Consider the following 18941-nt stretch of genomic DNA (forward strand, 5'->3'; position numbering starts at 1 on the left):
CAGCCATTTTTACAGTGACAAACTCCCTGACTGATATTTCCAAAGTGTTTTGGAGGAAAGTGTTCAAAATTTACTCTTTTCTGAATTTCTCTCTGCTCACTTCACCTTCTTCTTGGGCACCTTTTCTGCTGGAAACCCACAGGCATGTAGAGCTTCATGGAGGCTCATGTCACTGTAATGGAGCTGCGTCCTGGGGGAGCCTCGTCACCCATGTGGGTGACCATAGGGTACAGCTGTCAATACAGTTGATTAAAAATGTACACAGCAAAGGTTTTTTTGCATCTTCAAAAAAGGCTTTTAAGAATGAGATATTCTATAGCAATGGCCAGCACCAATGCAAACTTCAGCAATTTTTCAAGCATAATAGTAAGCATAATATATTATATAAATGGAATAGATTATTTGCCCCAAAATATTGAGCCTGTTTTTGAAATGGAGGTTCCATTTTTTAACTCTGTGTTTTGAAAATATTTCATGTGCTTGTAGGTTTTTTTTTGGTTGTTTGTTTAGGTTTTTTTGTTTGTTTTTAGCAGATAGACTTGTCAGGTTTTGGAGTCAGGCACTGTTTCTTACATTTATGTACAGAACCTAACACTGCTCTCATTTGAGTTATGTGTCTAAGGCTGGACTGGCTATATATATTACACACAGTCATTAACAAAAATTCATCACCTGTTTTCAGATATCTTCTAGCTGTTAATACTATCCTAAACATCTTTCCTTTTCAAAAATAGCTGTTTAAAGATGTATAGCTCTCATAGTATGTATGTGATAGGTAGCTGAAACAACCAGCCACTCCAAATTCAGTTCCCAAATGGAGCCTAATGTTTGGGTACAATGATGATTACATTTGCTGTGTTAAAGAACCAGCTATATTCTGTTCCCTCAGCAGGGCAAAAGGCATGCATTGAGAATGACTGGTAATTTTTCCAACACCACGTGCATTCCTGCACAAATATGGACATTACTTAGTACCAATTTTAATCAGTTCAATATTCTAATATTGAATAGAAACACTCCAGGGATGATTTTCATTGTTCTATTCTTGATGAATTTCTTTCATGAAGGAAAAGCAAAACCTAACATTCAGGAGTGAATTACAGTAGTGCTCTGACATTTGATAAAAATACAAGAATATTGGGCAGAGACAGTATTTGAAATTGTCTTATCCCTCCCAATGAAAAGGAGAAATAAGTATATAAAAACATCTGCTTCTTGAAAACATGGATTATGAAGAGGCATTTTTGGTTGTTCATATGACAGGAGTTTGGGACTCCTGGAAAGAGTAGTAGGGAAAACTCAATTTTCATATGCTTGAATGACACTTTTGTCAGGTAACCATTAGTTTTGATTTGTGATATACCATTATAAGCCAGTGAAGGGCAGCACTAACCAACTGTTTTAGGTAACTAGAAAGATCACTAATTTTATTTTAAAGTTTAAAATGATGTAAACATTAATTGTTTGGTTGCATTTGCTATGAAATTGTTTGCATTGCTGTGTTAGTGCGAAACAGTAACTTTAAGAGCATTCTGTAATCATCAGAGTGGAATCCTGCAGCTACAAATTAACAGCTTACTTATAATGGATTTTAGGAAAGGGCATTTAATTTATTGAAAAGCTGAATCTCTTGCTAAGAGTATGGTCAGTTCAATTGCTTTATTAGGTTATACCATAGGATCTACGCATCAAAACAGATTTTAGCAGATTGAATTATGGTTCATATCAGAAATATGTCAACAATAATACAGATATTTTTGTAGTTCAAAACACTGGAGGTATGGTTTTCTACACAAATTGGTAGATGAGATTAATTCATTTATTTCTGAAATTTCCTTCAGCATTTTTTTATAGGAAATAATGATTGCTATATCTGATAAACTCATCTTTATACTCAATATAGCAGGATATTGGAAAGAACTTTCATTGGCAAATTTTTTTCCTCAAGTCTGAAAATTTGACTGTAAACTTGTACAAACTCTTTCAAAATTCTGTGTTATTTACTATGGTGTTTGGGAGGGAATAAATTAGAAGGTGTTCTACCATTTAGTCTCATTTTAAATATTCTATGCCCATGTGCACATCTAAAAATTACTTTAACAACTACCCCCCCCCAGCAAAAATGTCTTGGCTTTCCATAGGAAGATATGTTATAGTATAAGTTCATGCACACAATAGTTCATCTATTGGCTTGTAAAAGCAAAGCTGTACATCATTCTGAATTTGAAGTATTTGTCGTGGCTGTGAAAAACAGATGTATCAGTCCTGTTAGATGATTAACTGAATACCCTGTAAGTACAGAACTTCACTGTGATTTTATAGTAGGGAAGGGTCTCTCCATTTGTATTCAAATAGCTATCAGCAATATTAATTAGCAGCATTGTTCCTTTTTACAGAGCAAATAATTATTCTAATACTAGGAGTATTTTAGCGCTAAAGAGATTGCAAGCATACACACACTCAGGCTTACTGTCTTCTTCCCCTCCGCGCTGCCCACTGTCGCCTCTGGCTGCCCTGCCAGTCCATGGTGGGTTGTGCAGACCCAGGGTGGTCCCAAGGCTGCAGAGAGATGGAGAACATGCTCAGGGTCTCCAGGAGCAGCTTTGAGTGGCGTGACTCCTGCTGAGCCTTTGGGTGGTACACTGCCAATTAGCTTTGTAGGCACATGGTAAAGATTAGCCTAAGGCCCAGCAGTCGGGAAAGCCCTTACTTATTAATCCAAAAGCATCTATTTACCTCAGAAGCTTTGGGGTGTGATACATGTATGAATAATCATTGTGTATACCTCTGCTGGGAGCAAAAAGCCAGTTTATCAGAAAAGTTATAAACAGTTGCTAGAGTTAACAGAGCTCCTTGCTTTATCTGGATTTTTTTTGTTGTTGTTTTATGCACTCTGAATATTTAAAGTACTAATGTGAATTCAGATTGTGCCTCTTAATGTGTACTTGCAGTGTTTTGCAGTAGGGTTTTTTAAAGATGTTTTCACAGAAGTCTTTCTGGTGTACAGCTGGACTACCTGCCAAAAAGGGTCCAAGTGGTAGAGAACAGGGTAGGAATGACATCCGTGGCACTCCAGGCACAGAAAAGCAGGTATTTGGTCTAAGCGAGTTACCTTGGCTCTCTAGTATGAGGGGATGAGATAGGTGAAGGTTCCTGCCAGGAAAGAGAGCTGAATTAGGGAAGATTCATTGCAGAGAGGACTCAACTGGAAGCCTTGTGGCTTGGGGCAGGCTCCAGGAGAGTGATCCCCTGGGCCCTGTCACTGCAGCCCCAGGACAGCTCTGCTAAACCACTTTTGAGAGTGGTGCTGCTTTTATTTCCTCACCCTCTCTTTCACACACATATGTGATACCTTCAGCCTTGCGGTGGTGGAGGGAGGTTGCCAGGGCCAAGATGACTCTAGTTGTTTTCTTTCTCTAGCAGGCTTGTGTACTAACTAAATATAAATATCGTGATTTTCACATTCCTATAGTCAACAATGTTTATTCATATTTTAAATTTCACCTGTGTTGCAAGACATTTATTACTATAGTTAATGTGCAAGACTGCCCAATTAATTCAGGAAAAATTCCCCTTCTCCTTTTAAGGAATTAAAATAATATTTTGTGGGATGCGTCTGAGACACTGGTTACAAATTAAAATAGCCACATTTACTGCAATAATGGTTTTTATGTCGGAGAACCACACCAATAGATCAGATTACAGAAACGAAAAATGAATCAACAAATGAATTAAATTATTAAAAGCTTATCTGACACTGAAGTTTATATGCTTACTCTGATATGTAAAACATCTATTGATCTGAAGTTTCATCAGTAATATTTACACATTTATTCTCATATACATAATTATTATTGTGTTATCATGTTAAAAGTATGCTAGGTTACCTGTGTGGCCCCCTGGCACTTCAGCCTGAGCACTGATTACCCCTGATTGCCCAAACTGCTGCTGTTGTTCAGAGACCTTGAGGAGCTCTGCATTCCTTGCTTCCATGCATTGGTTGGGCTTCCATCTAAAAGAAACACCCAAACAAAAACAAACAAAAAACACAAACTAACACACACTCTCCTCCTACTTCACCCCCCACCCCAACAAATATGGTAACAACCAACCAACCAAAAAAGCACAAACAAAAATAATAAAAAAAAACCCTGTTTCCCCCAGGTGAAATGATACCTTGTCAGTACATTGGCTCAATAGCTGTGGTGCTTGTTGTGCGTGAGGGGAAGCTGAGGAGCGCAGGTGAGGCTGTCCCTGGGTATGGAAAGTGCTGCCACCTCCCAGGTGGCTGTGTCCTCCCAGACAACGTTCTTTCTGAGCAAGAGAGCAGAGAAGGCCAGGGAGCACAGACTGCAGGTGTCTGGCATGAGCAAGAGCTGGAGGAGAGGGAAGGCAGGAGGAGGTCAGAACCATCTAAAACATGGACCAGCCTCAGGCTTGTGAGCTCAGACCACAGGGCAGTCTGTCTCTGGAGATTTCTTTTGTTTGTTTTCTGTGTTTCTCCAGGGCATGTGAAAGTAAGGTTTCTGTGGGTAAGTATTTTTCTTAATCTCTTCTTCCTGATTTTCTTGACACATCCTCTGAAAAGGCATTGTATTGGACATCACACACAGTTGTGACCTTGATGCTGCTGGGGAAGGGTACATGCATGCCCTCTCCTCCTCTGAGTTTGGACCTTTTGTGGGGTCCAAGGACTGATTTTGGGAACTGAGAGGATGGGTACTTGCTGTACCAGGCTCCAAAAAGGCATGTGAAGAGAACAAAAGATGTGAACCTTGAATTTTCTCTTATAAAAGAGAGCTTGAAATAGACTGCTTACAACAGACAAGTAATTCCAGAAAAGCAAAACTGGATCATGCTGAACCTGGGATTTGTTAAGAGCAGAAGGCTGGGTGATGGGCACAGTCTGCTGGTAAAATACGAAAGATCTCCAAAGGCAAATAGTTTAACATAATTATTATTTTTTTTTTCTTTTTAAGACTTAAGCACAAAGAAAAAGGATTAGAAATAAAAGTTTCTGAAACCAGAAGTTAAATGCCAAGGGTATGCATCTAACATCCATCTGTAGTTGGGGCTAAAGCCATAACTGCTTTCAACAGGTGCAGGGGCAGATTTGGCTCTTCTGAAGACACCTGCAATGTGTCCTTTGGGCCTTCTACCCCCTCTTTGGCTCTTTGATTTCAGCAGCTTTGTTTACTGAAGCTGTGACTTTAAGTATTGGCCATGTGTATCCTTCTGACTCTGGTTTTCAGTGCCTCTCTATATTTTTTCCTGAACAGAAAAATTGCAGTTAAAATTATACGAAGAACATACAATTGGGCATTGAAGCAGTAGAGCACAAAGAGCATAGCCAACATATGTTAGAACATAGACTGAAATACTTGTTCTCATTTTTCATATTCTTCACCTGATGCCTGAAATCATAAGCTATATCCAAGCTGAGAAACATTGTATGCTTGACTGATATATATTGCAACATATAAAAAAAATATATTATTTATAGCGAGTCATAAATATATTATTTTACATTTGTAAATATTTGGTGCCTTGGATCTAACCAATATTTTTGCAGGAAATAAGAGTATGCTACCTTGATTGCAATCTGAAGTGAGCCTGCTGGAACAACCCATAACGGGCACCACCAGCAGGCAAGATGGGGTAGGGGAGCCAGGGGGAAGATGCTAAATACTCCTATGAGAGTAGAGGCAGTACAGCTTGTAACTGCAGATGCTGAAGCTTATAGGTAACTCTACTTAGGTGAGTTATTTCATTTTAGTTCCTAAGGGTTCTTTTGTCTTTGTAATTGCATTCTCTTGTAAAAAAAATATGGAGGATGTCTTACCAAACAGAAAACACAGTCTTTTACAATAGGGAATTGCAATATTTAGGGTCGTGTCATAGCAGATGTTGCTGCCTGAACACCTATTTACTTCTGAGGAACTTAGTCCATCTGCCCTGAAATAGCTGATTACTCTTTTCAGATTCTTATAAAAAATTCTATTATAATGGGGATCTTAACTAGTTTTTGGTTGAGGTTTTTTTTTGTTTGTTTTTAAAGGCCACATTTTTTTCAGCCCAGCAATCTGAGAGTTGGAAAGATGAGCATTTCTCAACATGAACAGCTTGGAATGTATTTTAAGAGAAAGCCATTAGAAACATTGTTTTCTAATACATTTCACAGTTTATTGGTGCTGAGTAGTGCAAAAAATCTTGAAGAAATACATCTAGCGTCATTTTGTCACTGGACCGTCATGGAAAGTGTGATTAGTCTCATAATGAATAATAAACAATGTGCAGCTGGAACTGCAGGGAGGAAGCATGTGCATGACTGCAATAGCAATCTCATGGGCTAATTGTGGGTGTTATGGCTCTCCCCTCCCCCAAATGCAGAAATGAGCAACTAGTGGCACGAACAATTGCTGTTCCATCATCTTTCAAATACAGGCTGCTCAAAGAGTATGGGAAGTAAATTGAGATATGTGTAAAAAGTGACATTAATATGGAAAGTCTGTTCCCTTGGTGTGGTGCTCTCTAGGATAACTTGTGTGCGGTTGTCTCGCTGCAGCCAAGGTCTTATAATTATCACCATCAGATTCATCCACTTGCTTATTTCTACATCCTTTTATTCACAACAAATAAAACCCAAAAGGTACATTTCAGCTGTATGCATGTCCTCCAGTTGACCTAATAACTTCAGCTGTTTTCTCCTGTAGGTAGGCTTCTTCACTCTCATCTGCCATGTAGATCTCTAAAACGTTGTGGGAATTGCTTAAGCAACATTGGTGCATCAGATAAGAGAGAGGCATTTACTGTGGAACAGATAAAGAACATTTCTTGCCTTTTAACAATTTGGAATCAATTAGTTAATAGATGGTTAGTGGTTCATGTAGCTTGATGGATCCTTGGCAGCATCCTGAGAAGGTGGGAATCCTTGGGTGGTGTTATTGCAGCATGGTGACATAATATATATGACATCATCCTCTACCACAATGGTTGTTAGCAGGAGGATAGAATTAATCCAGCAGCCTGAGGATTTCTGGTGAAAGTATTCTAGTTTTTTTTTTTCCTGGCAGATACTGAAAAGCATAAAGGTACAAGTAGGATGAAGTTCTTGTTAATGCAATCTTTGCTCCACCCTGTATGGTTTATTAACCATAGCTCAGTGATCTGTCCATATCTGCACTTCTCAATCCCATTACCAATTACTGGAACCAGCCACTCTCCATATGTATTTTAGAAGTTAGTCTCTGATTATTAAATCATGACTGCATGTTAACACCCATTATTTTTATAAACCCACTGCAGACTCCCATGCATTATAAATAAATTGTATTAACTCCAGTTCATATGAAATATTTATAAATATTATGGAAAGGGCTCACTTTCTGTGCATAGTTATTAGACATTTTGGATTATAGAAGATTGCAAATGGTCAATTATGTAAAATTATGAGAATACAGGCTTAAAGCTAGGTTCATAATCCTATGACGAGAGACACACAAAACCAAGATTCCAACTGGGTTCAAGAAGAGTGACATGCTTTATGTTTCTTAATTATCTTTATTTCCCAGTAGTATTGCTATTGCCAGAGCTCAATTTACTATGTGCCAATGAAAGAGTAATAAGTTGCAGAGACACTCCTATATCAGATGAGAGAGTTTCACTCTCCTCTGTTGTCAGAACACAAACCCATAGAGGGCAGATGATTTTAGCTATACTGTGTTTGACTCCAAGCAATTTTGGAGTTTGGGCAAAATTCAGTTGTGAGGTAAATGTTTCTTACCAAAAACCCTGCTGGACATGGGCCATGAGTCTGTTGATGTCACTGAATGTTCAGCAGCTAACAGGAATTACAAATCTTTTTTTTTTTTTTTTTTTCCAAATCTAGGTCATAACTCCCAACTGAGTCTTTCAAAATATCCCCCAGTGCAGTAATAAAAACTAGAAGCCAGAGAGCCAGAGCAGGAGTACCGAGGCTGATGGTTCGCAGTGCTCTAGTTTATAGAGTAGAGAAGGATATGGCTGAGTGGCAGGAAGAATTTCTCTTAAATATTCATCCAGGTTGCACTGAATCCAGTGGAAAGCATATTTGCTTCCCTGGGAGAACCTGGGGAGACCAGTGACAAATACCTCCAAAACTCTCTGCCTGGTCTGTCCGAGCTGACCTGTTGACAGCTGCCCACTAGGTTGCCTACCAGGGATTAGAAGCTTTAGAAACTTCTCAATTTTACCTTTTGGTTTTGGTAAGGAAGCTCTTCTAAGAGGATTTGGTACAGTCTTTTACATAAACATGATAAATGTGTTTACCCAACCTCCTCTCATCCACAGCTACCTTCTAACTAAATCTAGGTTATGTCCATAGTTAGAAAACTTTATTAATAAACAAGTTAAATGTTTGTACAGCACCTTGAAGCTGTAAAGTGTTGTCTAAATCCCGAGTACTAGCAAGTCTCTCAACTATCATGCAGCATGTTTATACAAATGTTTGATGTCCTTAGAACATTTTGACTAAGTGGAGCATATTTCCTGTTGAGAATAGATTTTGCTGGTTGGAAACCATGCCATATCAAATGCAGACTGTTGTCACAGCATCCAGTTCAGGAAAATAACAACATAAAGAAACATATTTTGCAGTGCTAAAACTGCATTTTTCTAAATATTTGGTAGCAGGAGTAAAAGATTTCAAAGAATCCCCTCTTCCTTGTTTAATGCGAATCATGTTGCTTTGATGATTCTAGGAGCACCTGTGAGTTCTATTATAGTGATATTGCATTTGACTGTAGTTAATGGTCTGACTATTTTTATTATGTATTTTTGTGAGTTTATCATTTGGACATTTTAAAATGGAAACATAATGAAAATCATAATAGAATTAGGAAGCTTTTCTCCAGAAGAATAATTTTTTCCTTAGCTTGCTCCCACTGATACCATTTTTCTCATCCTAGTTCAGCACAGTAGCATGCTGCCTTTGGGAACACCAGGACTCGCTGTGACCTCCAGGACTGCAGTCCTGGAGAAGGTTTGCTCTAAACTGGTCTTGCTGTCACCATAGTTGCAGGAGAGATGTAATAAGATGCATTATAAGACTAAGAGAAAATGTGGTATAAGTCAGAGTCCTCTTCTATTTTCACACTTAAGACAATGACTTCTTCCTGTATATACTGGGCTGTACTTTATTACTGTAAGCTTTCTTTGACTTAAAATATCTTTAGTATTATGATTCTTGAGTGTCGAAGCTGTCAGGCAGTGCCTCAGCAGGCAGAATCTATTTTTTCCAGGGAAATATTCCACATCATTACAATGCTTTTCAACCCCAACTAAAGATAGTTTATGAACTACAATGTCATTGCTAATGCCAGTAAAGAGGTCACATTTTGCCATGACGGGGAAGAAAAACTGTGCCTAAGGACACCAGAGAATGCAGGTAAATTTTGGGTAAAGAGCTGTTAGACTTCTAACAGCCATGTCAGAATTCATATGCTTGTAATTGAAAACTGATACTGGATAATTACGCCATGCCAACTGATAGCCTCAAAGACATGCTGCCAAGGATACAGCATGCTATTCATGGCATTAAAAAAGCATTAAGCTAGAAAACTCTGAATTGCTCACCATTAGGCTGGCTCTGCTGCCACTGAAGTCAAAAGTAGAACTGTCAGCCTCCATAGGAACCCTGCTGCACTACTGACACATGTGTCAGATAATTTCATCATTAATTGCATGACCAAATATCTTAATTGTAAATCTGACTCAATCTTACTTATCAGTAACATATTAAAAGTACAGAGGGGCAAAGAGCAACTGTGCTTGCTATGAATATCAAGCCTTCAGCGTTATGTTTTTTTTTTTTACCAGATGAAATTAAAGTTTAGAGGAGGCAGAGAAAACCCCATTCAGAATAGCAATCTGATAAGAAGTAGCTGTTTGCGCTATGATTAGCAAGTTGCCTAAGTAATATTTAAGAGAATAATTCCATGAAGTATTGCACCAGTCTGCTTATGTTTTGCTTTCCCTCCACTCCCTGGGAGCCACTGGGCTCTAGCACAGGAGATAAATCATGGCAGGTCAGGCTGCCAAAGGCTGCCCATGTCCCCAGCTTGGGTCCCCAGCACCATCCGGGTGGCACAGTGGCTTTCTCTGGCAAAAACCAGCCAGCCTAGAATTCTCCTTTTGCAGCTTCACTATCTTTTGTCATACTACTCTCTGAGACCATGATTATTCCCTATCTTTTATGTCAACTGTTACCCTGGAAAGCATTTCTAAATGGTGCTCATGTCCCTGGGAGCTCCCCCCTTCCAAGCTTCTGCCAGTTGCTTCCTGCAGTTGCACTTTGTAAGCCAAAGGCAAATTTTTTCTGCTGTTCTTGCTTTTAGTTCTATTTTCCCTGATATTTTCTATCCTATGGAAATCAGATGGCAGGCAGAACTACAGATGGAATTGAACTGAGTAATACTCAAATTTATTATTCCAGACTTCTACCTAAGTTTTGCATATCTGAAAGATGGTAATGATTTTAATGTGGGTAATTTATAATTGGTACAACCTTTACTTGTGTTACCGTTTCCCCTCTCTTACCAACCTGAGGCCAAGCCCATAGAATAGAAACATCTTCCACTTCTCTGCCTAATGCTGTATTGAGACCTGATGGTTTCTCTGCCTGTGATCCCACACCTGCAGCATGGCTCTACATCCTCAGACTGTGCTTAGGTATCTCATGGGTTTTGCATTAAATATATGAGATGGTGTCACAGACAAGTTAAGCTGTCTTCAGCATGTGTTTTTTGCTCCCGTAACACAGCAGCCACAGGAATAAGCTGCTCTGCTTTAGCCTACTCGTGCTAATCTGGACACCTCATACCCTGCCACGGGGCTTCTGATTAGTCAAATACGTATTCATCCCATACCTGCCTAAATCTCTGATATCCTGTTTACTTTAAACCTTCTTTTGCAGATGGATCTTTTGATGTGTCATTTGGGTGTAGAAGCTTCTCTTCCTTTTCTGTGGATGTCTTTCAGTTGAGGTAGCCCATCAGTGCAGGCTGCCTGGTCCTGTGTGACCTCAAAGGACTTCTTGTCCACAGGAACTTCAAATCACTATTTAAGCTGATTAGTAAAGAGCATTTACTACAGATATGAAAATCCTGAACACTTAAGAGATCTTCACACTGCATAGCGTATTATGCAGCATCTACGCTGTTTGTCTTTTTTTTCTGAGATAGTCAAATAGGTTTTATAATTTCAGCTCTCACCATGAACAATTTCCATTTCTAGTGTTGGTCAAATGTTTTCTGGTGATTCCTGAAGCTTCCTGGCTGTCACTTGGGGTAGCGACCCAAACTGTGTTTTTGATGGATGCAATTTCCTTCTTGAGAATTATTAGGAATCCTAATACAGAGTTGGGAGATAGCTGTACTTTGTTCCCAGGCACTGAGCTTCTTCACCCACCAGGTTGTCCAGCTGGGCAAAGTTGCAGTATCTAAAGTACCTGTTTTGTTTCATACGGAACAATGATCACAACATGGATCCTCTTCTTGTTTCTTCAGTAAATATTAAAACCTTTTTTCATTGTTTACTGGGTGAAACCCTGTACTAATTTACATGAATGTAATTGTACTGATGTCTATTGGATTATATGGTTAAAACTGAGCAGATTTTTATTTATTACATTTTGTTAAGTTAAATGCAATTTCTAATTAAAAAGTAGTAGTTCCTATGATACTCTTTGCATTCTTTGTAGCATGTGTGCATTTAAAGAAAAGCACAGTATATATTGAGATCATAGTAACTGGCATGAGGGTTTCCAGAGCAATTACTTTAACTGAAATCTACAGTAAATAGAAAAATAAAGCTCAAGGTAAATATCCGTAGCTTTATAGCTCCCCATAGCACAACAGGGAGTGCTACGGGAAAGCAGTCAATTTCTATACAGGCTTTATTTTTCAGCACTGGTTTTCTGGTGGATATAGCGATCTGGAACTGAAAATGCACAAAACCAGTTGCTTTCACATAAGCAAAATGCTTTCTCCAGCACTCCTGTCCAAGTGCCTGATCAAGAAATGGCCGGTGGGACATGGAAGAGAACCCCAAGCTACATCTCTCTTAGCCTGGCTGGAATGAGGCCCCCATGGCACGTTTGTGTTCTGCTGGTCACTATGAGACCCTGCCTGTCCCAGCCGAGGTGGTGCGTCCACAGTGTGAGGTGGGCTGGACCCCTGTGGGATGGGGAGGGGCCCAGGGGGTGCAGCTTGGCCTCTGCCAGAGGTGAACACTGCTGCTACTCTTATCCCTTGGAAGTGTCCCATCTAATCAACCTTTGAAACCTTTCTTCACCTGGTTCCAGTTCTAGCTCTCTAACTTTATTCTTCTGTTACTATGAACAACACTTACAGATAGAATATTCCTCTGCAAAGTATATGAAGAGAATTGTACTTCCCAGTACTTATTAACATGCTATCTGGATGTGACTTCATTAGGAGTTATAATAATAAATTTGCATTAAAATACATGAATGATTTAGCTTTTGAAATATTCTTGATTAACAAAATTAACAATATCCGTTTCACCAACAAGTGGAAGAAAGTAATCAAGCATAGGTGGGTGAAGTTGTTTGATTTTGACAAGAAGTATGAATTGCACTTTCTTAAACCAGAGTGTTTCCTAGTCCCCCACCCCACTCTGAAATTCAGAGTGCAGGGCCAGAAGGACCTTGAGATCAGCCAGTTAAACCTTCTCTTTCTGTTACACCTTTCAGTTTCTCTCCATTTGCTATCAGGCTCAATAACTTGCTGAATTAATAATTAAAAATATGTTCTTAGTTTTTAGTTTGAATTAATCTGCCTTTGGTTTTCAGCCCTTGCTTCTTGTTACACTTTTTTCTGCTAGATTAAAGATCCCTTTAGTGCCTGGTATTTTCTCCCCATGAGGTGCTTATCTGTTGTAATCAACTCACCACTCAATCTTCTTCTTGGTAAGATAAACAGATTGAGCTGTTCAGGTCTCTCACTGAAAGGTATTTCCTCCAGCCTAAAATAATGTATGTGAGCCTCTTCTGTGCTTTTTTTTTTTTTTTTTTTTTAATATCCTCTGCCTTACACAGTTTCTCATATATAACGGAGCAATCTACCACAAAAATAGCCTCCTTTTGTTTTTTTTTTTTTTTCTCCACCGCTTAGGAATAATCATCACACAATGACCCTATGCAAGCCTCAAAATAACAAGAACTGGATTTCTTTTGACAGCATTCATTTATTAAGCAGTGAGGCCAGATGAACATATCTGAATCTTCGTCCTTTGCTTTTGTGTGAACAAGATTGCAGTAAAGTCCTCTGATTCTTTGGAGGGGCAGGGTGAACAGTGGACCATGTCCCTAGCAGAGTCCATCTGGCTGTGTCACAGCTGCTCGCATGTTGGACTTGAACGTGGAAGCTTTGTGGAAGGGACAGGAATTGTGCCCAGCACTGGGACAACACTGGGGATCACACTGTGGCCAGCCCTGCTGCGCCCAACCTGGGAGCACGCTAAAACTATAGAAATTTGGTGTTTTTAAACATATCCAATACCAACCAGTAGCAAATATATTGTGGGTGCGGAGCGCTCTGGAGCGTGAGGCGAGTCGGAGAACTGAGTACAGCTGGGACTGCAGCCGTTGGGTTTGTCCCTGCTGTGCAGGGCAGGGCTGAGAGCAGAAAGAAACTGCTTCCACCCTTGCAGACCCCTTGTTTACTACTCTTGTGATACTCACTGTTATGGTTGTTAGAGACATGGTTCAAGAACCAAATCGTATCAGCCATCCTAAATTTAAAACAATTGCAATTTGCCCAGATTTCGTAATTACCTCACTTTAAAATAAAGAGTAAGTTGTACATAATGAAAAAGACAGTTTTAGGGATAGTAAAAAGAGCTGAAGAATAAAAGACGTACTAATTAAGTTTCTCTCCAATCTATATACCTAGTGGAATCAAACTGCCTTTTAGAAGTCAAAGCAAATTACAGGTGAGTTCCTCCTGATGCTGTCACACAGAACCTGGCTTTTCTGCTGTCTGCACCCACAAATCTCCATGTGAGTGCAGGGAAGCTGCCTGCAAAGACTTCACTGCATGACCAAAAATTCCTGCATTCTTATACGGAAATGCTATATATGGTGAAACACGTGGCATTCATGCCTTCAGCTACTGAGGAACTGAGGAGGTGATGTGCTGGGTTTTCAATAGTCATCTATGACTGAACAGTCATGGTTCCACAGTTTTTCCATGCTGTTTAAAAAAAGGTATTTAGGAAATTGTTAATATCACATTTACAAACCTTGATCCTTTTGATGTGATGACAGGAGGTCAAGCTTGGAGGTGGTGTCACAAACAGAAAGATATGAATGTTCGCATATAGAAGTATTCATTAATGACTCATAAGCTAGTGTGCCTGGCTACTAATTGGAGATTTTTGTGCAGAAGGATTGTGTTTATGGGCTCCATACAATCTAACTTATTTTCATTCTGCTGCTTGTGAGGCTTTTTGGCAGGAAGAACTCATTAATCAAAATCCTTACTTTTGTAAATGATGGTATTGGGAGGGTAGGGAGAGATGAGGGCAGGTAGAACATGCATCTGAAATGCCAGAAAGATGCTGCACTGATATAGCTCATACCATCAAATAGTAAAAGGGATGTCAGAAACAAGCAAAGGCTCTATTCTAGTGCTCCTTATGTCAGTGCATCATCGATGAAATCCGGTTCTTCTGCGTGTGAAATCTGAAATTACACTTTTATGATCCTTTTATATCTGTTAATTTTTTTAAAGCCATGCAGCTGAATTCCTGTCTGATTATCATCCAAGTATTTGAATTAGCATTTTATATTCTTGACTAATTCAATTTTCTCATTGTCTCAGGGTTCTTGTTGGAGTTGGGTTTTGTTGGGGAGCTGTGGTGTTTGGACAGGGAGCCTGATCCTGCTCCATCAGGGTACGGGGTACCCCCTTTCCGCCCACCTGCAGTGGTTGGTCTCCAGCTGCCAGAGGCTGCGCGGGACAGCAGTGGAGTGTATGGAGTACATAGAAACAGAGAACTGCTATATATGTGCTTAACCACATGCAAGGGAAAGCTGCAAACACTTCCTTGGCTTGCGTCCCCTCAAGCTAAGGCCTCTGCTGTTCTCACATTGTATTGTTCTTGAGCAAGAAACAAATATAATTTAAACAGATTAAAAAGACATCTCCACCCTTTTAAAGCACTGAATTATGCATTCTCTGAAACAGTTTACTTGGCACAGAAAACTTGGTATTTAAGCTCTTTTTGCTTACTCTACATCATAGGCTAACAGATAGGGATTTCACATGTTTCTACTGGCAGAACCACCTTTTAAGCCAGATTGATCTATTTTTAAAGACAATAAATACATCATTGACCCTGTCTGCTAGCTTACTTTACAGATTCATTAACACTTTCCTATGTTGTATTATTTATTGTCCTATATAGTTATGCAAAGAGAGCTTCAGCCGTTGTACTGTAAAGCAGAAACACAGACTAAAAGCAGTTGCTGTTAACGAGAAAGCTCACCTACTGCTCCCATATCAAGGATGTTATTAAAAGCAGTAGGATGTGTGCAACTTTGCTGGAGGATGAATTTTTGTCTGTAATCAATATAGGAAAAATGGGCTTGATGGTTGTCCACAAACCTGACCAGATCGTCTTCCATGGCAGCACTTTGTGAAGAATGTTAGAGAAATTAACTCATATCCTTCTGATTAACCATCTTTTCAAAGTGTAACATAAGCTCTTTACTCTTTGGAATGGAATACTTACAAGGAGGGTAGAGATTTGATTTTAATGGAGGTAATCGTCTAATAAATTACTTCTGACCAAGGGGAGACTTGGAGGGGCAAGGTAATCCCAGAGTAAAGTTGATTTAACTTCTCCATTATCCTCAGGAAGGCTCTGGGATTTGAGTTTTGAAGGGCTGTATATGATGTTTTTAAAAGGTTTCAGCAGAGGCTTAAACTCCTATAATGTTAAATATGTTTTCTGAAGCAATCTGATTCTCACACCAGGGGTGAGACATGAGCAACGTTTTTGTGCATACCCTAGTGCAGATGACATTTGCTTTTTGACAAGGTTACAAGATGCAAATATATATATATATATATATTTTTTTTTTCTCTAAGTAAAGTCCATTACTTTCCCAATTAGCAACAAACAGGTGTTTTACATTTTCTTCCAGAATGCAGCAATGTAGGCGTAGGGAACTTGTGCTTTCAGTTTGGTTCCTAGTGGGCACCACTGTCCATCAAAGCTGCACTCAATGCAACCTCTGCCTGGGTGCCTGAGGTCTGGCATGCAGCATGTTGGCAGGGGATGCTGGCAGGTCTCTTGGTGTAGCTGGCTGCCCTCACTGCCCTACGCATAAAGAGCATATGACTCTGCAGATCTTGAGAGCCGGCACCTTTTTATTTGGGTACAAGAAGGAAACCTGAGATTGTCATTTTTCAACAGGACATATTGATTTGCGTCACAAGGCTGGGAAGAAAACATGCATTTCATCTGCTTTGACAGTTGGCCTTCTGAATTACACTTATAAGCCGTATTAGCCCAGCGCCCTTTGGCAGAGAGGAGCAAGGGTTGGTAGCGTTGTTCTGGCTGATCAGGGACAATGCACGGCTCTAGATTTCTGCATTCTCTTCAGCACTTCAGTGGCATTTATAAATGTGATGGCTATGAATTAGCTCAGCTATTTACAGGCTGGGTTGCACATGGCTCACTGACAGGGATGGTGCAATAGATTTCTTTTCTTCCCTTCACTTAGTGTTTGATATCCACCAGGAAAGCTGCAGCAGCCAAATATAATAGTGGTCACAAGCCTCGCTAAGACTCTGCTGATCTATTTGCCTTGCTAATTTCTGTAGACAGTTATGTTTGCATCTGCGGTCAGTCTCGGCAGGAGGATCTTCCTTTTACAACCCTATGCAGTCATGTTATGGGATAATGAAGATGAAGGAGGCTGCACAGCTGAATTCCTGCCCTTGCAGAGGGCTGCACCTCACCTTTGTTAGTTATTGTTTGGGTGCTAATTGTGCTTCCATCTTTCACATGGCCTGTTTGATTGGTGTTCCCTGCTGGATGAGGCTCTGTAAGGAACAGTAACGCATGGTGAGAAGTTCACATAGCTCCTGCACCGCTACTTTGTCTTCCTTAGTAGGAATAGGGGAAAAATAAACCACAACCACTCAGCTATTTTTTTCCAGAATTTGTCTCTATGTTCTACTTAGCTCGAAAGTTTAAGGTTTTGCTGATTTTTTTTCTGTTGTAATAGAAGTGAGTTTTTCCTTAGATGGTACTGGTATGTCTGTATAGGAGGGTGTGCAGAAGGCACCTGATTAAGTGGGAAAAGTGGAGAGGGGAGGTCACCTGTAAAGGCGGGGGGAGCAGTGAGCAGCCACAGTCCCAAGTACGCCCAGGATGTGGGAGAGAGGAGGCTTCTCCAGCCTTGCTTTGCCTTGCAGCAGGTTGTGTGCTGGCAAGGTTGAGCCTGGGCATTTGTCCAGACTGGGCCACGCTATGAGGGGCCGGCAGGCACTTGCCCATGTCCCCTTTCCTTGGCAAGAGTTCCTGCAGGCCACTAAGGGGTTAAGCAGAGGAGGCACATTCCTTCCTCCAGACACTAGAAAGTCTGGCTGGTGCCTCCTATATCAGCCATTAAAATCTCCATGTCCTTATGGATGCTGGTGAGGTTCCCCCCTGCATCACAAACATCTAATGGTCTTGCAGTAGGGAGATACTTCCCCCACTCAGTGCTGGGCCAGACCTGGGCTCCCCTTGTCAGACCTCGCCTCTGCAACACCTGTTGTAAATGCTTAATCATACCCCTCCCTTATGTTATATATTGTGAGTTTGTGGCACCAAGTGGAGAATTGGTGTGGAAAACTACTTTCTGTCTTATCAGAGTTATTTCTGTGATAAATGCATGTTTACACATGCACATCCCTTCAGACTGTTAGAAAGTGATCTCTTTTAATCTCTGCAATACCTCCCATACAGTTCTGCACAGTCACCACCAAAATCGGTTGTTGTGGAAAATCCTTCCCCTTCTGCCCCCTCACATTGCTAAAATCCAATTTTAGCCTGGGAAAGAATGATTTAAAGGATTCATGTGGGCAGGGTGAATTTTGTGACAGACTGGTCCAGAGCTCCATCCTGGAAGCAGTCCTGCCTGTCAGCTGAGCCACTGCAGGATTTGTAATTTTTATGTATTAGCGATCTGGCACCTTTCTCTGGCATCTTATGCCATACAAAATTAGCCCAGCATATGGGTACTGTAAATTGGAGGACATAGGTTTGAGTAATGAACAAACAGTGACTATGCTAATTGGCTTCATGGGCACGGAGTTCGGTGTCTGCAGAGTAGAATCACCTCAGCTGTTTTACAATGAATAATAAAAATGAGAGTTCCTGATTTGGGAATTTTTTATTTGTTTTGGCAATGGCAAATATTTCCAACCTCCTACTTCTTGTGATGAGAGTTTGTGCAACCCAGTTCTCTGCATGTTGTAATGAATGGCTCTTATGAACAGGTGACCAACATCTTTTTCCTTTGAGTTTTTAATGTAGCTGAGGTTGATCATAAATAGCAACACATCCAAAGGTGTTCATCAAGTTCTAACATCAAAACAGTAAGGAAAGCAGGAATCGCTGTGCTCATAAGAGCTGTAAATATAAGACTGAATATCAATTTTCAAAAAAATAAAGCTTGCTATAAAAAGAAAACCCCAGAAAGATATATTTTACAATAAGATTTATTTTACAGATTTCTACTGACTACAGTGGTTTCTAAGCTTGCCAGGCTGAATTTTGTTATTTTTTTTAGCTGCAAATATTTTCATGACCCTTATTCTTCCTCTACCTGATCCTAGTTTTGCAGCCCATGATCACTGCTGGCTCCTGTGCCGGAGTGACCT

The sequence above is a fragment of the Columba livia genome, chromosome 8, assembly GCF_036013475.1.
Source record: "Columba livia isolate bColLiv1 breed racing homer chromosome 8, bColLiv1.pat.W.v2, whole genome shotgun sequence".
Lineage (NCBI taxonomy): Eukaryota > Metazoa > Chordata > Aves > Columbiformes > Columbidae > Columba > Columba livia.